The sequence below is a fragment of the Dermacentor silvarum genome, chromosome 3 (genome assembly GCF_013339745.2).
Source record: "Dermacentor silvarum isolate Dsil-2018 chromosome 3, BIME_Dsil_1.4, whole genome shotgun sequence".
NCBI classification, from domain to species: domain Eukaryota; kingdom Metazoa; phylum Arthropoda; class Arachnida; order Ixodida; family Ixodidae; genus Dermacentor; species Dermacentor silvarum.
Window position 1 is genome coordinate 162,620,714 of NC_051156.1, and position 25,528 is coordinate 162,646,241.

Sequence of the window (25,528 nt, forward strand, 5' to 3'; positions counted from 1 at the left end):
TGCGCGATGGAACTTTATACCGTCGTAGTGTTCGTCCTGATGGCCCGGAGCTGCTCCTAGTCGTTCCAAAGCACCTTCGACTGGCCGTGCTCCAGCAACTTCACGACGCTCCTACTGCTGGACATCTGGGCATCACTCGTACTTACGACCGCCTGCGGCGCCGCTTCTTCTGGCCCGGCATTTATCGCTCTGTGCGCCGTTATGTCACTTCTTGCGACCTGTGTCAGCGCCGCAAGACGCCTGCTATGCCTCCTGCTGGTTTGCTTCAACCAATTGCTATCCCTACTGAGCCCTTCTTCCGTGTGGGCCTCGACCTCCTTGGCCCCTTTTCTATTTCTATGAAAGGAAACAAATGGATTGCTGTAGCAACAGATTATGCCCGAGATATGCCATTACACGAGCGATGCCAACCAGCTGCGCTACAGATGTCGCCGACTTCCTACTATACGACGTCATCCTGCACCACGGCGCCCCTCGCCAGTTACTCACGGATCGCGGCCGCTACTTTCTCTCGAAGGTCGTCGATGATCTGCTCCGCTCCTGTTCTACAGAACACCAGCTCGCTACCGCATACCACCCTCAAACGAACGGCCTCACCGAACGACTCAACCGCACACTAACCGAAATGCTGGCCCTGTACGTTTCCGACGATCACCGCGACTGGGACGTCGCTTTACCGTACATCACTTTCGCATATAACTCGTCCCGTCACGATACTGCCGGATTCTCCCCATTTTACCTTTGTATGGCCACGGCCCTACCTTGCCATTAGACACGTTGCTACCTTCCGCAGTACAATGACCCAGCAACGGTAACGCTCGCGATGCTATTGCCTTAGCCGCCCAGGCCCGAGAGGTCGCGCGTCATCGCCTCACAGTCTCGCAATCTTCTCAAAAACGACGCTACGACCTTCGGCACCGAGACCACCATTTTTCACCTGGTTCCCTTGTCCTTCTCTGGACGCCTTCACGTCGAGTCGGCTTGTCGGAAAAACTCCTTTCCCGTTATTCTGGTCCATACCAGATCTTACGACAACTGTCCGACGTGACATACGAGATCGCCCCAGTCGGTCAGCCTTATCAGTGTCTCCCAACGTCACCAGCGATGTTGTTCACGTCGCCAGGCTCAAGCCCTATGTTTCCCCATTAAGCGACGCTCCATAACCTGCACCGGGACGGAGCTAACCCCACCGGGAGGGTGATGTTACGGTGAAGGGAAAGAAGAAGGTTGATGCGAACGAGAGGAAGACGAAGTCTCTGGCCGTTGTCTGAACGCCATATTTCTTCACTTGTAAATGTACATCCTTCTACACTCGTGGGCCTGCTTTCTTCCTGCAACATATATATATATATATATATATATATATATATATATAAGATGAACCCAACTGTATGTTGCTAGCAGGAAGCAGGAACCTGAAGAGACCTCCTGCATTTTTTGTGTTGTTCATCAACAATCCATCTGCAATAATTTTTTATCTTTATGGTCACTATATTACAGCAGCTTTGTAATTATTAGGTTCTAGAACACACTCGCAAATACTAATTTCAATTGTTTGTGGCCCGCTATCTTCTGAGTGGTTCATTTTTTGGGTGTTTAGGTGTGAAACCACCAAATATAGAAAGCATTCTCAATCTGGCTTACGGCTTGCGTGTAACGGCAGGGGTTTTCAAACACGTTGCAAAGAAACTGAACGCGCTCAGTTATTAGGGCCTACTCCGCCAGTTGCATTGGCAGGCAGTTGTTTGCTATGGGCCGGGAAATGCCTCCTCACGGAAAGCCTATCAGATCATACGACCCTTCGCGACAGCTGTAAGCAGCCTGCCAAAGCCAACTTAAGAGAATTCGCAGTACACAATATCGATTTGCATGTCGGGCCAACAAAAACAAGGACATGAATGTCGCAGCCATCTCCAAGAAAACCGAAATGTAACTATATGACAGAAGTGGTCGATTACAGGGTTAATTTAGTCTATTCGCAATCAGTCTGAGAGTGGCGCAGGGAGCACTCAGCGTCATGACGCATCAGCTTTTTGAAGTTGTCTAATTGGTCAACAAACAAGCGACTACCTGGACGTCCACCTGGCTTGCTAAAACACATCGCAGATCCAAACATAATTTTCACACAGTTTTGCTTGACTACGCCTGAGACCTCTGCCTACTAAGAAGGTCGGAGATCAAAACATTGTATATTGGCCACTGGTTGCCGGTAAAGTACGTTGAAGTACCTGGACTACAGCCTCTCGCCACTGGTCACCTAGTGCCTGCCTATGAGTGGAGATTTGCCTGGAGGCATGACCTTCAAAAGAAAAGTGCACATCGGGCGGCTACATGCCATAGTCGATGACTGAAAGCATACCTCAGCCGAATTGGCGCACACTACCCCTGTTTATCGGCGTTTCTCGCGCAGGCAACTGGTCTCACGGAAAGATGAAACGGTACCCCTCAGACCCGGTCGACACTTTCATTAGAATAACTAAAATAAATACTTGTATTTTACTTGCTATAACAACGGCTGATTATGAGGTACGTCATAGCGGGCAACTCCGGCTTTTTTGGCCACCTGGAGTTCGCTAACTTGCACCGAAGTCTGAGTACACGAGCGTGTTTGCATTTCGCCCCATTGAAGTGTGGACGCCGCTGGCGGGTTCTCATAAGGAACGCTATAGCAGGAGGATCCGAAGAAGACCATCATTTTCAAAGCCCTACGCTGCATAATCATTGCGTTCCAATCTTCCACTAGGATGGCGCGTAACGAAGTCCTCTTTTTGGAGTCCTGTAACAGCTGCCCGCAGTCTGAACAGTTCCGTTCAAGACCCGGGACCAATAACCATCTGATGTGCTAAAAGAAAAGGTCCATAAGAGATCCTCACGTGAACATGAAGTACGAGAGGAACAGGGAAATGATAAAAAAATGTAGGGAAGTTAGCTACGCTGAGCCCGGTTTGCTACCCCGCTCTATCGAGAACAGAAAGAAAACGAAAAATGAAAAAAAAGAACACCGCCCAAGCACTCCGTACAGATGGTTAACGAGAAGCTGAAACATGCGGCCCCGGTGTTTACCAGTGAGTTAATCGACGCTGTATTGAAGCGTTTCTCAATTATTGGTTACATGTTTGTGTTTCTAGTGGAACGTTGCGTGCGGATGTGCGCTAACCACGACACCGAGCTCACTCGAGATATCGAACGCATGCGACAACGGCGAGCCGAGGAGCCGGCGTTGCGGGCAGAGCAGTGTCAACGTGGCAATGGCGGAGCGCGTTCGCCGGGGCCAACGCCCGCTTTCGGTGGGAGTTTCTCGAGCAGCACTTTGGCTTCGGCTGCGACGAAACGTCATGTTGAAACCGCAAAGTGGAACGCAAGCGCCAATGGCGGGCGGATGCTGCTAACATGACGCCGAGCTAACTCGATATATCGAACGCATGCGAGGAGCCGGCGTTGCGGGCAGAGCAGGCACGACGCAGAGAACAACGTCACTAACGGGACTGCCAATGGCGCGCGCGCTTGGGTGCGACGTAGAGAACGACGCAACTGACGGCGCAGCCAATGGAGGCGTTTATCGAAACATGGGACGAACGGTTTTTCGTTTCGCCTAGCCATATACAGCTTTCGCTGTGAAAAAGACAGAGAAGTTGAATGTGCGTGAGCTTGCATGCTATGACACGCTCATTCAATTAATCACAAGCGGTTATTCAGAATTATTACAGTAATCTCCTATGAAATATTTAAGTACCCCGTCATCATGCGCTGAAACCAAGCACCCGAGTTCTTCCAACCGAATGGCAGACGTTGTATTCATATACATTTCAAATGGTATATAACTGCCGTGTGCTTGTTTGATTTTTGCTGGAGGGGTACCTGCCAGTAACCTTTGCACAAATCGATCGTGAGAACCATTGGCATCCTCTAGTAACATATTGATGTCAATCAAAGGCATAGGGAATGGATACAGCTTTGTTTGGGTGTTGAATTGCGAATAATCAGTACAGAGTCGCAGTGAACGATCTTCTTTCGGGACAATAGTTTAGGATACGCAAAAGGTGACGTTGAGGGCCTTATTATTCCAGCTTACAGCATTATTGAAGCTCTTGTTTCAGCCATGTTTTCTTTTCATGCAAATCCTGTAGGCTCTCTTCCATACTATAGTCGTGTCACGAAGCTCAAGAGGTACTTGGGTACAGAAGCTGCAGGTGGATATGTATCGAGTCATATAGGTTCGAGAAAAATTGTCTATATCATTAGCACATTTGGCAATTTTATCTGTGGTGGTGCTGGCCATTTGAAACCAGGGGGTCAAGAATCACTTCATATTTCCAAGAAATGTTCATTCGTAGCTTCTTATGTCGGGTCTTGATAGTATAAACAAGAATTCGACATCACGCATAACCAGCGCTTCTAGTATGAAGGCCTCCCCAGCAAAATGTACATTGACTCTTGTCAGGTGTGCAGTGTTCGAGATATCCATCATAGGTCTTAACCGTTACACCTTGCCCTGTCGCATGTCAGCTGCCTTCACCATGATTTCATTAATCAGACTCACTGAAGCTCCTGTGTCGACTGGAGCATTTATTTCGTTTTCGTTAATAAGCAGTACCGTTTGCAAAACTTTTGATCAATCAAGTAGACAGCCTCGTTAAGGTTACACGGGTGGGGCTGTGCACCCACGTTTATTAGTTTTTTTGTCTCCTTAACGTATTTTTTGTTAGGGGAATAGTCAGAAGCTGCGATTCTGGTGGGTGCTGTCATCGCTGTCGCTGTATTATCCGGATGAACTCTGGGTGAATGGGTCAAATGCTGTGCAACGGGCCCAAGGGCTTCATGGAAAACGCCCTTAAGGCCTTAAGTAGGTCTTCAACTGTCTAGGGTGACCTTATTCGCCCGTGCCTTTGCATTCCTTTGTCATACCGTAGATGACTAACGGCACAATGGACGACTCAGGCAAAGTAGGATCTGCTCTCTTCTCGTAGGACCGTCTCTCTCGTAGAAATAGTCAATTAGTAAACTTGATCGTTGTTTGCAAAGTATAGCTTTGTCCCATTGGTCGACCGAGTTTTGATTAAAAGCCGAGATAAAACTTGCTTTCCAGTGATACCAGGCGTCGTCCTGGCTCTCTGTTATGCGGATTTCACACCATTTGTTGGCGTTGTGTACAAGGAACAACCTGATATTTTGCACTTATATATCATGTGATGTCACCCAGCAGTTCTTTTTACAAGTGTATTCAAAGAACTTCAGCCAAGTGGTTGCCGACCCGGACGTCCCATCGAACACGTCCGGCTTCACTAATTCAGCTTTGTGACGAGTGTTGGCGCGCAGAGTCTCTGTTAGCATTGTAAGCAATTGCCATGTTGGTAAATTTGTGAGGTCTGCATTTCAACATCTGCTACATAAGCATAGCAACGTATTGGCTATTGTCATTTTGAAAGGGCTTGCTAATTGATAACTATCGGAAGTGCTTTTCATTGTCGGACATTTTGATAATGATCTTCCACATACCTCGGCTGACGAGATCCGCCTCATTGACTTTAGCCTCACTTGTGTTTAACTGAAGCAGGCTTGGTGACGTCACTGTCTCCTGGACTTCCACTTGTTCTTCATCTTCGGCTTGGTAGGACGTGACGTACGGTTGTCCCGCTGTAGTAGTACCAACTCGTACGTCTATCCACCTCCTGTTGGGCTGCGCCAATAGTAGAATAAAGGAACCGAGACTGATCAACTGTTTACTGTTTTAGTCGATCTTATTGCTCTTCTTTAATTCCCTCTTCTTTTGACCGGGACATTACACGCGTAACGGTCTCTGTTTCAATAGCGGGCTGGAATGACGTAAGAAGGAAAATTTGCTGTGCGCGTTTAACGCTTCAAGAAGTGGACACGGCGCATAAACTGCGAGAAAAGCTGTTTTTCTTGTCACCTATTCAGCGCAATTGTGTGAAGCCAGAAGAGCGAAATGCGCATTTAAAAAGTGAATGAATGAACAAATCATACTACGCTGTAGAATAGTCGAAAAATATATACAAAGTATTTATGAGTGACTCGCGTCGAATTAGCAATATACTCGTCTAAACGTACCTTCTATACATGTTTTTTTTTTTTTTTGCAGTGCAATCCTTCAAAAAATCTCACATGTTCAAATGGAACCTGCTTCTGCGTACTTCTGAACAACGCTACCGAAGGCACTTGTTACACCTGGTCGGGAGACGGAATCGATGAATACTATGACCTTTCAAATCACAGTCTAGATGCGGCCACGCCACGAGCACCTTATGAAGATAAATAAAGAACTCATTCTCATCAAACAGACCCCTCATCTCATTCTCATAAAAAAAAAAGAAACTCGTTCTCATAAACAAAAAAGTTTAATAGTGGATTCTGCATAGCGCCGCGAATTTCACAAACACTTTCCACAGTAAACTGTGTACGGCACAGATGAGCGATCTAATGAACTCGAGTTATTTACTGTCGTCTTTTTTTTTTCTTTGTTGTGGGCTACACTAAATCACGGGGCATGAACTGGCCCAAACTCGTGCGCTGCTCTGAATTGGGAGCTAATGGCCAACGGCGTTGCATAACACACCATGATTGATAACTCAAGGCTACAGCTCCAAGAACGCATCGGAAAGAACGTTGCAGAAATGTGCTTGCGGCTTGCTATCCCTAAATTTCCCTCTGAAGCGAAGGGGCAAGCGTGTGTTTTAGTCTAATTCCTCAGTCGAACTTGTTACTCATTTTACATATCCCATTCATTGTGTTTGCATGCGCGTGTTTTCTTCGGTACATCGCCTCATGGCCCTTCCAGTTTTACACATATGCCGCCTTGTCACGCATGCGCCCAATAAAAATGCAGGAACATCGCAGGAAGAACGCATCTACGTACAAGACGGTTGCACAAGAAGTCAAGCTGTGAAATAACTAGTGCGATTGACGGTAAACCAATACATACAACGATCTCCGATTCTTTTTCATACAAAAAAAAATCCTATACAGTCTTGGAGAAGCGTCGAACCGCTACGTTCCTGTCTAGAAGGATTGTGTCTGATAAACGAGCCTCACAACCGCACGCAATAACGTCGGCCTTCATACGTGCGCCCTTCTCTTTCTTGCACACTTTTTGCGCCTGCTAACGGTGCACGCTGTTATGGACATCCTGGCAATCCGCAGCGCGTCCACAAGGAAGCGTCAGAGAGTAGCTCGGCTGCGTTGCACGGCTCATGCGCTCCGCTTCGCCACCGGTGCGATCACGAATGTCACCTAAATGACCTCGTCGGTGCTGCTATAGATGGAGCAGCGTGTCGCAGATGGAACAGCAAGACAGCAGCCCGGCTATTCTACGTGCCTTGTAAAGCTCTTTATTCACACTGCACTGTGCATATCACAACACTGTCGCCATCTCGTTATTCCATGATTATGAACTCCTCACAATGATTGTCATAATAATAATCATAACACGTACAACATCCTTCTGGTCTATTACACACCATCGTAAGAAATATTGCCAATTGCATTAGTGACACCAACTAACTGCAAAACTATCTGTTTTGTTGGCGAATTTCAAAGGGTGCGGGTTAATGAAGGCAAACGTACACATGCAAATAATCCGGAGCGTCATGAGTGTGTCGAACGACCAACGCACAATTTAGCCCGCCGCCCTGGAAGAACTATTTCAGCCACCTAGATCAAATATTTATTGAAAACAGGAGGAGGAATATGACCAATGTTCGCGCAACGTAAAATGTTTAAGAAAAATTACTGCCTATACAAAACATTTCTTAACAAGTGCACGAAAACGGGATATGTCGATACGGTTTAAGATACGTAGTGTAATTACAGCCAAATGAACTTATTAGCGCAACTCTCCCAAAGAAACAGCTTCGCTGGATGAGATTCTGCAAGTAGCAGAAGTCTGGCGTCATTTTATTCAGGCTTCTATTTGGCACGTTTATACATCTGCATTACGAGTCACTGAGCGGATTTGTGATTTATTTTATCCTGAAGTTACTTGGGAAAAAGTAAGAGGGGCTGTGCAACAGAAGAAACAAATGCAAAAAAGGGATGACACGCAACTCGCATTTGTTTAAATTTACCAAAGAAAGTGGATGTTTAAGCGCATCATGACACAGCCTAACATAAAGAACATTAAAAGTCGATATACATGAGTTCGTACAGGTCATCAACATTGACAAATAGACAAGGTTGTGCCAATTCTCGTTAATATCCTTCGAATTTCAGCGAGACAAACGTTCGATTCCTTCGATGTACTGGCACCATTGACATTAATAAACACGTCGTTCTTAAGCCGAAAGTTCCAACTTTATGCGAATTTCGCTTGACTGAGATAAGAAATGTGGCCAAGACAAATACAGGATGCACCATTTAGAGCTTCGTAGTAAGGAAAGAAATGATAGACGGGAAACTGGCGCGAGTTGCCCAAACAGCGATTAACTTTCATTTTAATTATTCGTGTAGCCGGGTTGTAGATAAAGCATGAAACGACTCTGTTATTTTTGTTCAGTGTTAGAGAATTTATTTGATTACACCAAATGGGTCTCTATACTATGGCACTAGCATATTGAAAATTTGTCTGTACGAGGGTTTTGTAATGTGTAGTGGAGAGACGCAAGCAGTGATGTGGCACCGTCATCAACATTGGGCGTGTGCGTTGATCGCAAGCGGTTCGTGCTGAGAATGTTGTTTCTGTGCTGGCGTTATAAGACAGCATTAAAGGCGGACCCCACCCCCATTGTTGGTATCCGCGGCTGGTAAAAAAAAGTCGAAGTTTCTCCCGCAACACAAAGCATTACTGGCGATAGCAAATTATTAAAGCTATACGAAGTATAAGTTCAGCAAATTTATTACCTGCATTAACTGCTATAAATATTTCCCTCCTAACTAAGTTACCAAGCAAGTTGTCACGCGCGCGCAGGCAAACACGAACACATCCCACTCTATGACCGCGGACACTCGCTGTCAGAACGGTGGCCTGATCAAAAGCGGCAGCAGCGGAGATCGAATTCCTCTTCGTGCTGAGCCTACAAGAGCCAGGAGGGAGAACCAAGGTGCACACGACCTCTACAAGATGTCAGCAACGCGGTGGCACAACTCACATGCCAAATGGCACAGGCGCAGCTAGCAGTGCAAGTAGAGCAAGTTTGCTGAGACATGGCAAAGACCAGTGCAAAGGATAGCATTCTTATTTCTTCTTTCGGGGGTTTACGTGCCAAAACCAGTTCTGATGAGGCACGCCGTAGTGGAGGCTCCGGATTAAATTTTAGCACCTGGGGTTCTTTAACGTGCACTACAACGCAAGCACACGGGCGTTTTTGCATTTCGCCTCTATCGAAATGCGGCCGCCGCGGCCGGGATTCGATCCCGCGATCTCGTGCTCAGCAGCGCAACGCCTTAGCTGATGCTGGCGGGTGCAAAGGCTGGCAAACTAGAAGCCAACGTGAACGAACTCATGCTCGCAAAGAAAGCAGGAAAACGCTCCGTACACCAAACCAGGGACAGAAATGCACCGTTCAGGCAGCAGCCTGGACCTGACCAAAGATGGCCGCAATGAACTAAGATTAGGCGGAAGGACGACACGATGATTCTACATTGGAATTGCCATGGCTTCAGGAACAAGGCGAGTGAGCTGCAACAACACGTGGTCTCACTCAAGAACAAACCTCGCGTGATAGTATTCGAAGAGATAACAAACTACGCGGATTCCCTGGGTATGTAACGTATGTGGATCCGACGGAGAAAGGGAGGGCAGCATTGGTACGCAATTGTACAGCTCCAACCCAGCACCTGACGGCACAGCGCGGATGCAAACAGACCCTCGTGGAGCTGCACAGTCGAGGCATAGAAACATGGAGAACGTGTTTATACTGAACATGTATTATAGACCTACCAAAAATAGAATATACATTGCGGGAACGAGGGAGCGATACAGGACGCAGTGAGCAAGGCAGGCTCCCGGCCGCTGCTCGTACTGGTGGATTAAAATACCCCTCTCACGAGGTGGGGATACCGGTTCTCTGCGAAGAGAGGGATTAAACTAGCATATTTTATAGAATGGCACAACTTGTCCCTATCTTATCGAGGCCGACTCCCCCACCTGCATGGGCACGAGCACGACCAGGGACACCACGCCGTACCTCTCGCTCCAGATGGTGACTCTGGACGCCTCATGACAAAACGTGGGAATGAATTTTTGTTCGAACCACGACGTAGTCAGGATCCCAATCAGAGGCCCAACCCTCAAGGCGAAGACTGGCACAGCGAGGATAGCCAATTGGGATAAGCTAGAAAGGAGAAAGAAGAGACGGATGAGAAGAAGGCACAATAATACAGACGTACGAGACCTGGGACAAACAGCAGCTCGAAATCGTAGAAAACACACGCAAAAGATCGCGAGCACCCACCGAACCTCCGTGTAGACGCCAGACTGGCACACCTGTGGGAAGCAAGAAGCAGCTTAACCAAACGCTGGAAAGGCAGAGCACAGCAAGAAGTTATGCAAGGGTATACGGTAAATAAACGACAAAGCAACAGACTACGCGGCGGAATTACGTAAAGAAAACTGGCTCGATCTCTGCGACGGCCTACAAGGAACCCTATCCGCCCGCAAAACGTGGCAACTCCCTAGGCACCTCATCGACCCAGTGACAAGCAAGAGCGAGACAAACAAGAATATGGCTCGGACCTTACGATAATTACGATGGAGATGTGGAGAAATTAATAGAAGGCATGAAAAATAAATTCATCAAGACGGAGAAGAGCAAGTAGTGGCCGGACCGTACCGAGACTCCCCAATGAGGTATTGGACAAACCGTTTACGGGCCAGGAGCTAAGAATTGCCATAGCAGAGAGCGACCAGAAGAGCGCTACGGGGCCGGACGCCATCACTTACCGACTACTGAGTAACTTGAGCGACAGAGCGAGAGCAGAGTTCCTCAGCCGCATGAATGAGACCTGGGAGAGCGACAAACTTCCCAGCAGCTGGAAGGAGGCAGAGGTTACGTCCATTCCAAAACGGATTCGCCCCCGCACAGCGACAATCTGAGACCAATCTCCTTCACGTGCTGCGTGGGCAAGGTGATGGAAAGGATGGCGTTAAACAGACTAAAGAGACACTTCGACGGAACCAACCAAATGCCGGACACCATTTTGGTTTCCGAAAGCACCTGAGTATGCAGGACGTGCCACACAGATCGAAGAAGAGGTGATGAAACAGGCCACGAGGCACTCGCCATATTGGCACTTGACCTCAAGAGCATTTGACAACGTCTGCCACGTTAGCATCCTGACAAACTCCAGGGAACTAGCTGGGGAGAAAGGACGTACAAGTACGCACGGGGCTTTCTAACAGATTGGAAAGGGAGAAGCAGAGGGGGGGGGGGGGTAGTCCCCACTCATCGAGTTGGGGACTAGGGCAACCCCTCAAGGCTTGGTCCTTTCGCCCTGTTGTTCAACATGGCACTGGCTGAACCTGCCCAAGGGCCGCTCGAATCATTGAAGGATTGGACACGCGCTCTAACGCCGATGACGCCTCAGGCTGGACGACGAAGGCTTGGATCCCCCGGATGTATACAAGACACGCTGCAGACGGCGGCTGAAGTGGTGGACAATTATGCCAAGAATTGCGGCCTAAGATGCTCACCACTAAAGTCAGAACTGGTGGTTGTCCGGCAGCGGGCACCGAAAAGTGTCAAGCAAGACATTAGAGTGGTGCTAGACGAAGAAGGCATGGGTGCCGGGCCCCAGTGCCAAGATCCTGGGACTGGTGATGACAAGCAAATAAGAAGGCGGAATCGTCGGTAAAAAAGCAAAAACACACGACAGAGCAAATGCTCACATACTCCGCAGAGTTGGCGCAGACACGCAGGGGAATGAAGCCGAACAACATCCTGCGGATCGTAACAGGCTTCGTGGTTTCCCAAGTACATACATGGCGCAGTAATCTCCTGCTGATCAAGTGGTCTACAGACACACAACAGCGTATAGAAGCTTCCAGTATGGACTGGGGTGGTCCTACCGGTTGGTGCTTCGGGCGCTCAAAGGCAATGAACCTCTGAGGGGGGAAAGAAATAGAATATATAACACGGGGTTCCGGCCCACTCAGCAGTGGAGGGCAATGAGTTTGCCCCCAACAGCAGGCCCGAAGCGCTGAGTCAGACGGGGCCACGGCCTCGAGAGGGAAGAGGAGAAACGCAAGAGTGAACCACTGGGCACGTGTACAAAGAACATGGTGGAAGTATTAACAGAAACTGGGAAAACGGAGCTTCCTCCCGGAGCACCAACAAAATCTCAAGTTGAACGAGGGGAGCAGCATGAAGAAACCATATAGGCAGATGCCAAGGACCAGTCTATCCTTCGTGTCGCGCACAACCGTCCGTGCCCACCGCATATATGCCCATCCAAGGGCGCGCGCTGGGCCGCACTGGTCTAAAACAATCCCGGAGCCGCAGTAGAAAAGGAAATGCCGCCACTAACTAAGCGCCACTGCGCCCCCCCCCCCTCCTAGTACCATACACATCGCTGCGCTCCTCCTCCCCCTCCATTTGCGCACGTGAGAGGATGGTGCACCCTCCCGACATTCCTCCCTTGCACGCTGCACGCGCGAGAAGACACCGACTCATCAAGCCACCACGCTTCTGGCTAACCGTTGTAAGCTTTCCCTCGCACCTACCGCATACAGCAGGTGGCCGCGGTTTCGTCCCACTTGGTCTTATATGGGACGTCACGGCGATAGCGGAAATTCCTCTGGAGAGTCGGTTATAATTGTCATTGCAAAAAATATAGACGGATCTTGAGGGTAGTGCAATCAACCACATCATCAGAAAGCCCTGGCTGTGACGAGAGAAGTATACGAGAACTGGCCCGTGAGACACGCGCCAGATATTTCAACGAACCACTTTGCACGAGACGAGCATACGTGCGATCGCGTCCTAGTGGTTAGAGCATTGGACTGCGGTTTGGAAGGCAGTGGTTCGATCCTACCATCAGACACGTATTTCTCTATGGCATTATAGGCGAACTTTGACAACTTTTAGAAGTATCTAACAGAGAACTTGAGGTGTCTTCAGCTACGCGAGCACGTCTCAGTGTTAACGAAATCTCAAGTTTAAAAGATACGATGTTATATAGAAATGCAGCCAGTTCCACGAAGTGAAATCTGTCGAAACAGTGGAGCTGTGGTCGCTCTGTTTCTGTGATTGTCGCGTATGTTTCTGCGTATGCCGCTCGCGCCGAGCGGCGTCCATCATGCGAAGAGCGCGCGGCGCAAACACCTGGCATTATACCCCGACGCTTAAAGCACGCTTAAGCTTCACCTTTAAGAGTAGAACTTCCCGTTCGCATCGCATCGTTCGCATCTAGCAAGTAGGCTTCATTGACTACAACGCAGAACGTGGGAAAGCCAGCTTACAAAGACCAAGCTTACACCGATCGCCCTAAAGTCGTCTTCACTTTTAAACAGAAATGCATTGCTGGGAAGACGTTTTTTCAGGGTGAATATCAATCTTATTATATTAAATGTGAAGGGCCTAGGCTCTTTCTTCATTCTTTTATTAATTGTATGCTATTGTCCCGATGGACGCAATTGCAAGGGTAAGTATGTAAATAAATTCCCCTTTTCAAGTGAAGCATTCTTGAAAGACGCACATGATGGGCTGCAGTACACAGCAGGTACTGCAGATAACATTTTGCACCATTTAATGCTCATGCTTCCTCTCGAGACTTCGTGTACCAATTAAAGGGATAACTATTTCTTCCTGAGGCACGGTGGTCTCACGTCCGGTATTTCTGTAAAAATGAAACCTGCTGCTAATAAATATATGTCATAGGTACTTTGTTAAAGGAAAGCAGTTTTACAGATAAAGATAAAGGAGCCCTTTTGAATTAGGTAGTACATTTGTTATGAGATATGCCAGGACCATTACCATTTACTCCTTCGGAACAGTTACTGAAAAATGACCCAATCCAAATTTGTGGAATACAGTAGAATCTTAATTATACAAATTAAGAGTCGTCAGCGCTAGAAAGCGCTGGTCACTCTAAAGGCTATGTCAGTATGTTTAATACTGACAAACTGCTGTAGCGGAGGGTAGGGATCACCAAGTGGCTGCTAGAGGTCCTGCGTTCGAATCTTGGCATTGGTGAAGTGTAATAAGGATTGTTTTATTGTATCATTATTTCGTGTACAATTATTGTATGAAACTCAATGCACGAGGTTAAACTTGGTTCATTATTTTATGGCTACACCGCGTTGGAGCCTCCACTGCGCTGTGGCTACCGAAGCGCTCCCCGTCGGCGCTCGTTAGCGTCACGATGCAGTACTTCGCTTCACCGCTTCTGTATGGCGGCGCCGGAGACGACGTTAGATCCGTTGCCGGAAATCAGTCGTGAAACCCGGCATAAAACACTTTCGCGTTAAAAAAACCTACAGACAAAGCCAGATCAAATCCCGGTCACGGCGGCCGCGTTTCGATGAAGGCGAAATGCGAAAACGCCTGTGTGGTTGCATTGTAATGCACGTTAAAGAACCCTAGCTGGTCAAAATTGTTCCGGAGCCCTTCACTGCCGTAAATTTCAGAGCCTCATAATCAGTCATTCCAGTGCCTTATAATCAGAACTGGTTTTGGCACGTAAAGCCCCAGAAAGAAGAAGGATATCCAGTTATAAAGACGGCAAGCCGTTACGTGGCAGAGCGGCGCCTTTAATTAGATGCTTCTGTGCATTGTTCAACTTGGCTTAGGTTTAACCCTAGTCGCCACGTGTAAAAAATTATCCGTATAATTGTAGAATTTGCAAAAATACCATCTCTCACGACAAATGATTGCACGCCTCCGAAGGGAACCGTTGTAAAGCAAAAAAAGAAAAGAAAGAAGAACACAGCTCACATATCAAAGATATTGAGACACAAGGAAGAAAGTAGCAGTGAAATCTATTTACAGCTGATATTACAAGAGACAGGCGGCGCAGGCAAGTCCATAACGTTGTTTTCTTCCGACACCAGCTCGTGCCCATCTTCTTCCACCTTGTTCCCAGCGTTGTAACATATGGCCCTCCGGCGTGGAAGCAACGTCCGGGTGCGTCTTATGTAGACGAAGACTGGTAGCGTTTGAGGCGGCCAACATGCACGACGTCACGGGGAGGCTGGGCAGAGCAATCGGGAGTCGTGACCGGGGAGATTTCGTATGTTACAGGTGTCACCTGTCGGAGGACCCGGTAAGGACCAGCGTAGCGCGACATTAGCTTTTCTGATAGACCCACGCGTCGGCTAGGAGACCATAGAAGGACAAGGTCCCCGGGAAAAGAAATTAGCGTGACGGTGGCGACCGTCATATGTGATCTTCTGCTTGTTCTGCGAAATCGAAAGGCGACGATGAGCCTGTTCGGCTGTGCCAATGACGTCTCGGGCGTATTCCGACGTAGAATTCTGAGCGATGGGCAGGACGGTGTCGAAAGGCAATACGGGGTCGCGGCCGTACAATAGATAAAATGGTGAGTAACCGGCTGTGTCGTGACGCGAGGAATTGTACGCGAATGTGACGAAGGGGAGAGAATTGTCCCAGTCACGGTAGTCATCGGAAACGTACATTGATAGCATGTCGGTGATGGTGCGATTAAGGCGCTCAGTCAAGCCGTTCGTTTGCGGATGGTAGGCAGTAGTGAGCTTGTGCTTGGTGGCGCAAGAACGGAGTAGGTCGTCCACAACTCGGGAGAGGAAATACCGGCCGCGGTCTGTAAGAAGTTGACGAGGAGCGCCGTGATGAAGGATGATGTTGTGCAAAAGAAACTCAGCGACGTCGGTCGCACAGGATGTCGGAAGAGCTTTGGTAATCGCGTACCGAGTTGCATAGTCGGTAGCGCCAGCAATCCACTTGTTGCCAGAAGCAGATATAGGGAAAGGTCTAAGCAGGTCTAACCCAACGCGAAAGAACGGTTCGGATGGCACGTCGATAGGTTGAAGGCGACCAGAAGGGAGTAGAGGTGGCTATTTCCAGCGCTGACATAACTGGCAAGAAGCGAGGTAGCGGAAGACGGATCGGTATAGACCGGGCCAAAAGAATCGGCGTCGTACACGATCGTACGTGCGAGAGACGCCAAGGTGACCAGCCGTGGGTACATCGTGTAACTGTGGTGGCACGCAGATGACGGGGAACGACAAACAGCAGCTCGGGGCTACTAGGGTGCATACTGCGCCGATACAACGTGCCGTCCTGGATGAGAAACATTCGAAGGGAGGGGTCGGACGGCGCAGACGCGAGCTTGTCCATGACGTCACGTATGTAGGGGTGACGGCGCTGCTCGGTGGTGAGGTCAGAGAATGCAGAGAGCGAGGGAACAGGAGTGTCGATCGCACAAATATCCGGAGGGTCGACAGGATGACGTGACAGACCGTCGGCATCTTGGTGTAAACGACCCGACTTGTAGGCCACGGGACTTGTAGGCTAGGGGCCAAAACCACCATCTGATTATGCGGCATGCCGTAGTGGGGGACTCCGGATTAATTTTGACACCATGGGTTTTTTACATTCGCCTAAATCTGAGTACACGGCAGTTTTTGCATTTCGCCCCAATCGAAACGCGGCTGCCGAGGCCGGGATTCGAACATGCGACCTCGTGCTTAGCAGGGCAACACCATAGCCACTAGGAAGCCACGGCGGGTCAAGTGTTCGCATTCAGCACCGCGTTCTGCAGCATAGTGAAGGCATGCCTGCCCAACAAGAAGGCAAGACGCGGAGGCCCGAGATTGGCCCACTTTTGATTACACTGTCTCCGTGATCAGCCCAGTTTTCGTCACACCGTCTCCCGGCGGGAAGGTGACCGAGTAGAAGGTGACCGCGCCAAACTCCAAGGAAGAAAGAATGTAAGGAAAGCTTCCCTTTAATAAGGGAAATTATCTCTTGAAGGTGTCTGCATGTTGCAGTGAGGATATTTATATACCGTTTGCTCTTTCCTTGCCAAATGCCATCTAGAACAAAGCCGGTCATCGGTATATTAAATGCGAAGCATTTCTTGGCGAACATTTGCCACTTCGAGAGTATCTATGGAGAGCATAGAGTTTCTAAATAAAAAACCTAGAGGGAAAAGTGGCGCTAGTGTCTACGGGGGTTCTCCTGAACGTCGCCTCAACCTACATGGGAATGATGGGAAGTACAGGCTTCGGATTGACTTCTGTCTTGAAACTGGTGGCGTTTGCATGCGGCGCAGTAAACGAAGCTGTATTAAAACATTTTCGTGCAAAAATTAATTTTATTTATGTTGTGTTTTATATAATGCATAATACATTGAATAAAGTTTGTATGACTTTGAGATTGAAGCATGGTTTACCACCAGGGTATGCATCGTTCTGCCTGATTTAGGGCCATTGAATAATTATTTATTTACTTTCACAACAGCAATAACAACCGTGCATGGGCTTATATAAAAAATACTCATCAAATATTTGTGGGAATAAAAATTTTCTATTATGAGAAAAGTGTTGCGCCTTTGAGAGAAATGTTACAAGTGTCGTCTGCTACGACGCCTGCTCGCTGCGAACGCGGGGAAAGTGAACTTTTCTCGCAGACGCACTTGCGTCTGCGCAGACGCACTTGCGAACTCTCTCGCTCTTTCGAAAGGCTGCATCGGCTGTCACGATTGATGAACGTCTTCGAGTACTTTTAAACACATCTGCTGCAGTGCTATCTTGGACGCTTGTGGCCTCTTACGAGCATGCTTCACTATATTTTATGTTGACGTACCACTTCTTCTGAAGTGCGCGCCAGCAACTGTTATGTCGTGGCTTTGCGCTTACCCGTTTTGCGACAGCAGACTACAGCCAGGAAGCAGCAACCTTTCCTACCACAAGTAAGTTTGTGTTCTCAAATGTCCTGAAACAACCATTTCAATGAACACATAAACGAGTAATGTGCAATGAAGCCCGCAATCAAATTTGATTGTCAAGCCAGTAGAAGAGCAACTATGTAGCAAACAAAATGCTTTATGCAAGCAGTCAGCAGTCGCTTTCTCGTCAGGGCTTCGTCAACACGCCGCGACACAAGCATCGTTCCAGCCGCTAGCTCAGCACGCTATCGCCATAGAATAAAGAACCCTATCGCTACTTCGAGCGACCAAACAAATACAGAGAGCTCAAGAGTTTTGCGCCGCACTGCCCCACTGCGGATTGTAGCAACTGCGCTTGGAGCAAAACTAGCGAAACCAAAACTGACAAAAAAATACCTGTAGACTAGTTCGCCAGTCAACAGAATACCAATCCGTAGCCTGTACTTCCCATCATTCCCATGATAGTTGAACGATCGCAGCGCCACATTGCCCTCTAGTTATAGTAATATGAAACTCTATGATGTAGAGATCTGGCCGCATACGTCTTGGTGCTCTCGCGGTATTTCCGTTAACTTGGTATGCACCAGAATTAGTATAGAGTGGGAAGAGTGTAACGAGCATAAATGATTGGTCATGACAAGAATATTACGAAAGGCGTGTCATGTGGGCCATGAAACAGCCGCCTCATGATCGTTTCGTTAATTTGATATGTACCAAAACTGGCATAGTACGACAAGAGTGTATGACGAACATAAATGATACGTCATGACAAAAATGTCATTACATGCGTGCTATGTAGGTCAGGAAACATCCTCCTACGTCTTGGTGGCCTCAAGGTCGTTTCGTTATCTTGGTGCCGAAATTGGCGTAGTATGACGAGAGTGTATGGAAAACATAAATGATGGGTTATGACATAAATATCGTAAAATGCGAGTCATGTAGGTCATGACACGGCCGCCTACGTCTTGGTGCTCTCAAGGGCATTTCGTCAACTTGGTAGGCTCCAGCACACTGCTTCGCAAAACATCGATTCCCTCAAAGCGTGGGATCTACCGGCGAAGCTTGATATTGCCAGGCAAAACGAAAAAAAGCGTATGTTAGTCGCCTGTCCACAGAAAGCTATCATCATCAGCATTGGCTCAAGCGTCGTCGTTGTCTACTTCCGCAGATGGCTCATTGACGCCCCTCGGGTTGCGCTCGTGCTCGGCGCGCGCTCTTGCCACTGCTCCCGCGTTCGTCGTTGTCGTCTTCTTCCACAGCTGACTGCGTTCCCCCTCTTCTCTTCTGTCGTCGTAATGGAGAGGCCGCGTTTACAGGTGTATGAGCCATTGATTAACGGGGTATGAGCCATTCATTGTCTTACCGCAACGAACACATTTAATTTTGAACCAATTTAATTTACAAGAATCTCAAGAAGCAGTGGTGGGCTAATGCTGCTGACCAAACTGCTGAGCAAATTCGGGACAGCGAACGTAAGCGACAACGGCGGACCGCGGGCATACCTTCAGTGACGTAGTTCTCTTCATCGCAGCCGAACGTGTGTTTAACCACATTAAGAAACGAAAAGACGTAACCAATATTTGAGAAAGACTTTAATGAACCGTGGGGATTAACTCAGTGAAAAACACCAGGGCCTCACGTTACAGCTTCGCTGGTTAACCCTCTTTAAGGAGTGCTTGATAGATTGATAGGACATTAAGCAATATAATACCAAGAGCTTGCTGGCGCAAGCCCCCAACCTGTCAAAAAGGGGTCACTCATAACATCTATCTATCGATCCATGCAAATGCGTAGTTCCACAGCGAGATCAAAGGCCTTCGATACTTTTGGAAGATCCAGGTGCAAGACCGGAAACCACTCAGCCTAGCGCTCAGCACGGTGCATATAGGCAAACAATATACAGGGTGTTTCATTTTAGCTACACCAATCTTTTTAAATTGCCCGTGGCAGATAGCACAATTATACTCCTTGATCTCAACTACGCGATGAGGCGGCCGTTACTTCTACGAGAAATCAAGATGCCTAATTGAATAATTAACATAATTACGTGAATGAACGTTTTAATTAATGATTTTACGGCACATCTTTCAATCCACGAATTATAGCCTTTGAGTTCGCAAGGCGTATCCACTTGGAACTAATTCTCAGGACTGATCCAGTTTGAAGATATTAATTTTCAAAGTGTACGACGAAATGCATAGGCGTTCCAGTTAACTTTTTGAGGAAAACGTTGTTTGTTTTATGCATTGAAGCACAAAGTGAACTAGAACGCCAGGCATTTCGTCGGACACTTTGGAAATCAATATCTCGAAACTGGTTCGGTCCTGAGAATTCATTCCAAGTGGATACGCCTTGTGAACTCAGCGGCAATAATTCTTAGATTTAAAGATGTACCGTGAAATAATATAATTAAAATGTTAATTCTCGTAATTTTGTTAATTGTTCAATTAGTCCTTTTGATTTCTCGTGGAAGTAATGACCGCCTCATCGAGTAGTTGCGATCCAGGATTAGAACTGTGCTATCTGCCACAGGCAATTTTTAAAAATCTGGTGCAGCTAAAATGAAACACCCTGTAGAGTGTAAGCGTTCGCGAGTTCCTGCTGGGCAATTTCATGACGAAAGCAGTGATGATGAGCGTCGACTAAACCGGTTTGGCCCTTGGTGGGGGTCACGTTCGCAGCGAATGATCCCGCTGGCATGATCCGACAAACAGGTGGCGGTGTTGTCAGTAGCGATTTGCCTGAGGAGAATACAACAGCATTGGGAATACGGGCAAACCTGTAAACGAAGTAGTCTCGAAGAAGCATTGCACAGCACAACAAAGGCGTGGCCTATGTATGTCCGACACCTCACCAGCTCGGCATCAGCGCTGTGGGACAGCTGTAACACATATGATACGTAGCCGCCGTAAGCTTCTATGTACGTTTGCGTCCACTACACTAACTGATGGTTGACTGGTAATTTTCCTTATAACGGGCTTCTGTAAAAATGCACGCCGTTTTTTTATGTGACTCTCAGCGCACGATCATATTGGTCGTGCTCGCGAAACCATACCTTTGCATTACGTGGCTTTGATATATATAACCAAATTTCCAATCAACACGGCAGGTTTCCAGCAGTTTTTGGTCCTCAGAATGACGTGGGTCATAACATAATCTATCTACCAGTCAGGCCTAAGCATTTGTGTTAGTGGAATCACAGAATGTGCCAAAAGTCCTCAGGTGTGATAGCTCATTTGCTAAAGGGACACGCGGTGGTGCAGCTTCCGTACCTTTTTATAGTGCGGAGCAGCAAGCGAATCGACCACCGGTGCGGAGTGCCCTCGTAAGTTCTGTTTTCCCCGCACCTTCACCTAAGTGTGACGAAGACGATAGCAAGATGAGAGATACATTTACACGCAAGATAAAGAAGTTAAGGTTAGGCAAGATTGTTAAGACGAGCTAGGTTAAGGGATACCCCGCTGAATCATCCTTACAAAGTTATTGTCTCATTCGAACTGTCCAGCAACTTCGCCGTTTGCTCATTACACGCGTAACGATATCATAAATACTTGGGTAGAGAATTCGCTATAGCCTCCGAGAGGTGGTATACGCGTATGACTAAATGGCGACTCGGTGCCTAGACTTGAATACAGAGAAACTTAGGAAGGTTCGCAACAAGTTTCACACACACACACACACACACACACACACACACACACACACACACACACACACACACACACACACACACACACACACACACACACACACACACACACACACACACACACACACACACACACACACACACACACACACACACACACACACACACACACACACACACACACACACACACAAAAAAAAAAAACGCTCTTTATGCTAGTATTTCAACTGCACGGTCAAATAGTGTCACTTTAACATGCTATTAGTTTATATAACTGATGGAATATGTTCTGAAATCGTGCAGGTTTGTTGGATTCAGCAGACCAGACACCCCGTCCAACACGAGCCCAACCAAAGAGATGGTTATGATGGTCCACAGCTGTAATAAGACGGTAAGTCTGCTCAGTACATACTGAACTCACTGCTTGTACTGAAACTAAACAAACACCTTCACCTTAAAATTAACTTTGACTAATCTAAAGACGTAATACTACCCTATGGAAGTTCTCATGCTTCGAGTTTGTTTGAAATTTTAAGAAAATTGTTTCTATCTTATTGCGAAATTTCGTGTGGAGAAAGGCATTGCTTCCATGATAATTCGCACTTTCCAGGTGGCTACTTATAAATATTGAACAATCGGCTGGCTAATTATTTACTTCAGGACACATCTTGATATTCAAATTTTAAGCCGAGCAGTAGAGTAGTGATGTATGTTCCCCCAAAATATTCAGACAAGCGCCACATTCGAAATATCGGTCTTCAAAATTCCCTACAGAATGCGTGCATTTTCTTGATAACGCGCAACTTTTACCATTTTGAAGCCATTAACTGGAATTCCGGTGTCTTTTGTAGCATATTTTGAATATTTCGACGGTGGATATTACGAAAGTGCGGCTAGTTTTACAATGTATGCTAAGCAAACATGACATCACTTCAGCTGGGCTTCAATTTCGTATTTGCAATACGTTGCATAATGTCAATATGTTATTTAGCTAGCTAACGCTTTTAAATATTCAGTCGGACAAGGCAATCATTTTCTATGTAGGCAATTTGCGCCTCAAGTATAATGCACTCGAAAAAGTAGACCAACAGTAGCTGTCACAGAAAATAAAAAAAATGTTTGAGATACAACTCAGAATATATATATATATATATATATATATATATATATGAACAAGAAGAAAGGGAACCGAGGGGCACGATATTTATTATTCATATCATACGTAGCCAACAAACAACGGCACCACGGCCAACAGAGGGGAAATTACTTGTATACTTACTATTTGAAATCAAGAAGTGATAAATTAATGGAAATGAAAACGGATTAAAAAGCAACTGTCCGCAGGTGGGGAACGATTCCACGTCTTCGCATTACGCGTGTGGTGCTCGACCATTGAGCTACCGCGGAGCCGTTTTCCCATCCACTTTCTGGTGTATTTCTGTCTTACTACTAGAATTAACCCTCGGAGTGTTAACCAGCGCCACCACTCACAAACCTCAATTTTCATTTTCATTAATGTATCATTTCTTTAATGCAATTAGTAAGTACATGTAATTTCCCCTTTGTCAGGGTAAATATCCACAGCGAAGTAAACGCATCTATGAAGCGGTTTATTGACGTTTCAGCCGGGGTCCGACCTTAATCGGAAACTGATTCTGCCGGCCGGACCCCGGCCGAAACGTCAATAAACCGCTGCATACGCGCGTCTACTTCACCGTTTGTATATCTATCGATCTACCTATGTATCTGTCTATATATATATATATATCCAAATGAGGATGAAACCACCTGTATGTTGTTAGCAGCTAGCAGGAACCAACTGAGGCCTCCTGTACTTTTTGGGTTGTTCATAAATCATTGATCTGCAATGATGGGATGATTCTTTTTAATTACTATATTTACAGGAGATCTGAAATTATTAGTTTCTAGAAGAAACTCGAAAAGTCTAGTTTCAATTCTGGCTCGCGATGTTTTGCCTGGTTTATTTCTTCGCGTGTTGGAAAAATACCGCGAAATATGGACAATATCATCTAACTGGCTGCCCGTTTGCACGTCGCAGCAATTGTGCTTTCAAACACATCGTAAACGAACCGTACGCGCTCTAATATTATTTCCTAACCCACCGGTTGCATCGCCTCAAGAGGACGTGTATTGGCTAAGGCCAGCAATAAATGCCACCTTGCGGCGATCCTCTCAGAACATACGACCTTTTGTAACAACGGTAAGCTGGTTGACAAAGCCATGTTATGAAATTTTGTAGGGCATGATATGGATTGGCATGTCAGGCAAGGACGTTAATGTCGGAGCCATCTTGAAGAAAGCTCGGGCGTAACATTTATGACAGGGATGGTCCATTACGCGGCAGATTTAGTTCGTTGGCAACATTTCTGAGAAGGGCACTGCTGCGGCGCTCAGCTCCAAGACGCGTCCGCTTTTTTAAGTTGTGAAATTCGTCAACAATACAGGCGGCTACCTGGACATCTACCTGGTTTGCTAAAACGCATCGCAGCCCCGAATGTAATTTTCGCGCAGGTTTACTTGACTATGTATGAGACATATGCCTACTAAGAAGGTCGGAAAACGCCACATTTTATAGTGGCCACAGATTACCGGGCAAATTACGTCGAAGCATCTGGCCAGCAGTATCTCACCACTGGTCACCTAATCGCGGTCTACGAGTGTAAAGTAGTGCGCAGGCATGACCTTTACAAGAAAGTAGCACATCGGGTGGCTACATGCCACAGCCGTGAACTGACAGCATGCCTCAGCCGAATTGGCGCGCAATACTCCCGTTAATCGGCGTACGTTCTATCCGCAGGCGACTGGCCTCACGGAAAGGCAAAACCCTATCCCTCACGCCCGCAGGCACTTTTCATGACAAAATTGACTAAAAGAAGTGTTGGTGTTTAAACTTGGCGTAACCACGACTTGATGATCAGGCACGTCATAGTGGCGAACTGCGGCTTAATTTTGGTCACCTGGGGTTCTCTAACGTGCTCCGAAAGCTAAGCATGCCAGGGTATTTTTATATTTCGCTTCTATTGAAATTAAGCCGCAGCCAGCGCGTTCCGATACGGAACATTATGCCTCGATAATCTGAATGGGACGAGGATTAATAAAGCGCTAATTTTCTTAATAACATTGCGCTACAAACTTCCACTAGGAAGGCGCCGCACGAAATCCTGTATGGAGAGTTGCCGCAGGGAAAAGCTGCCAGCAGTCTGATCAGCTCTGTTCCCGACCAGGGACCAACAACTATCTGATGGTCTATCAGAAAATAAATTCATAAGAGCGTCTCACGTACACATTAAACAAAGAGGAAGGAAGAAAGTAAAAGTAATGGAAGTTGGCTACGCTGAGCCCAATTGGCTACCTCGATCGCTCTGTGGAAGAGAAAAAGGGGACTGAAGAATAAAAAAATGTGGTTGATCCCTCTTATATAGGAATCGGTATAGAACACGAAAGTGAAACGTGTCTTCACAGAAGTAGTGTAATGTTTATTGCACATTGATATATAATGTCTATTGGTGTTTTGTGGCTAAAGCGCCCTTAGGCTTTGATGCACCCACGCTGACGCCTGGTGGCACGTCTCCTCCATCACGACTACCAACGTCGATGACCATGAGCAACCGTCGTGCATATGGAAGCTGCACTACGCTGCACACGCTAGCACAACGCGAAAGACGAAGCACGTAACTGACACACTAATACAACGCGCAAGACAAAGCACGTAACTGAATCGTCACCGAGTCAAATCAGCGCGTACAGCGCGTCGTAATTGCAGCCTCCGCGATCAACTTCAGAAACATTTTCAGAGCTAATTGCGGAGGCCACGCTCCGCTGTGCTGAGTACGGTGAACGCCACCTAGTAGTGCTTCTGCGAGAACGCGTTGGTAGTGCTTCTTGATGCCAGCGTCCCTTCGAATGCTGGCATCGAGGCGTCGTAGTGCTGAGACCACCGAAGCGTTCACTGTCGGTGCGCGTTAGTGTCATAATGCAGTACTTCTCTTTTCTGCTCGTAGGCGGCGGCACCGCCCCGAGCAAGAGCGCGGGTACACGGAG

General features: G+C 47.3%; 1 protein-coding gene and 1 long non-coding RNA gene across 3 annotated transcripts in view; one reads left to right on the forward strand and one right to left on the reverse strand.

The window, feature by feature from the left end:
- LOC125944041 (evasin P1126-like) overlaps positions 1-25,528 on the forward strand; it is a 170,541-nt gene that overhangs the window by 143,909 nt on the left and 1,104 nt on the right. The gene's annotated exons all lie outside the window — the stretch shown is intronic.
- LOC125944046 (uncharacterized) overlaps positions 1-25,528 on the reverse strand; it is a 263,153-nt gene that overhangs the window by 132,988 nt on the left and 104,637 nt on the right. The gene's annotated exons all lie outside the window — the stretch shown is intronic.